Consider the following 1,727-nt stretch of genomic DNA (forward strand, 5'->3'; position numbering starts at 1 on the left):
AGCTACCCAAACATAGACTGTGAACATTACACAAGCCACAATACCCAAGCTCTAGGGTTCCCATAGATCAGACATTCTTTAGCTATGGAACAGGTAACCAACCTTCCCACAAGAGGGGCAGATATACTAGACCTGATCATCACAAACATGAGTAGAAAATGCTCACCACTTGGAGTATATCCCTCATTGTTGCAATCAAACCATATACTAATCACACTGGAGTACTGGATCCCCCACATATGCAAACCTCGAACACATTGATGTGTGTGTGGGAAATGCCCCTATTAGCAACTGTGACAGTACAGTACAGGATGCAGATCCCCCTTTTGAAACACTGATGATGTCAGGACTCTATAACTATATTACCTGTATTAAAGTCCTCCAGTAATTCGCATAGCATGCTCCGCTAATGCGTCTTTCTCCAGTGTCATAACATAGTTAGGTAGGAGTTTGAATCCTGCAAAGGGAATGTATGTGTGTTAGTATGAGTGGTGTTTATGTGTGTGCACTATTCTGGGAGGGATAAGTTCCTTTTGCCAACTGGGAGAACACACTACAGGGTGCACATCCCTCCTCCTACACACAGATGATGTCAGCACCCTCTAAGTACAGCATTAGAAAGGATTTCTCCAACTACTGCAAATAGCACACTCTGCTAATGTGTCTGTTTCTACTGTCATAACACAGTTAGGTATGGGTTTGAATCTTGCAAATGGAAAGTATGTGTTTTACTGTGGGTGGGGTTAGTGTGTGTGCACAATGTTGGGGGTGGGATGTGGCTTTTGCCACATGGGGCTATGCACTGCAGGGTGCTCATTACCCTTAACAAGCAGTGATGTTGACAGCACCCTATACAAACAAAACTACAAAAGAGAAGGTGGTGGTACCAATAACACATGTAAGGTAACACTTCTTCAAGTAATGTCCACAAAACGGAGTAGGATAATCAAACAATTCTTTTATTCTATACAAACAACATGACAACAGACAACATGACAACAGACAACTGCCAGTACTCAGTATAGTGTTACATGCTACTGTAACACGCACATGTACCAGAATATACCTAGATAGTGTTTTGAAGCCTGAATGTGGCAAGTGTGTGGATGTGGGATGTGTCTGTGTGTGCATTTTCGTATGGGAAACATGTTTGATGTGGCAATCAGGGTACCACAGTACCTGATGCACATTACATCTTTGAACTGATGAGGTTGTCTGCACCCTGTGAGTACAGGTAGAGAAGAGGACGTCAGTAGTAAACAACATAGTGCACTTCTCAAATGTGTACCTGTCATGTATCAACAGCTACTCATGTAGGGTAATAAATAATGGGAATGGCAGGTGAGCGTGTGCATGTGTGTGGGTAGCAGGATGTGTATAAATGCATGTGTGACAGAACAGATACATATAGCTGAATCTACATAACAGCACATGAAGCGCATTACCATAGTCAATGTTAGCATGTGATGGTGTGCAGCTGGTACACTTTGGTAAGTAGTATGGGTGCAGATAACAATTGAGGACATTCATACAGTTACTGCAGCAGGACTGCTGGGATATACACACAATCATACTGGAACAGTGAACAGTTACCAACATGTTACTACTTATACACATCTATGTAGTCACCCTGTGCATCAGCAACGTGTTTACCTTTTCCTGCACCAATGTTGTAGTATGCAGGAGGTGGCACAGTGTCATCATATGCACAGGGTGTGGGTTAGGTA

Source organism: Protopterus annectens, chromosome 2.part1 (assembly GCF_019279795.1).
Source record: "Protopterus annectens isolate FY-2018-M chromosome 2.part1, PAN1.0, whole genome shotgun sequence".
In the NCBI taxonomy this organism is placed as follows: Eukaryota; Metazoa; Chordata; order Ceratodontiformes; family Protopteridae; genus Protopterus; species Protopterus annectens.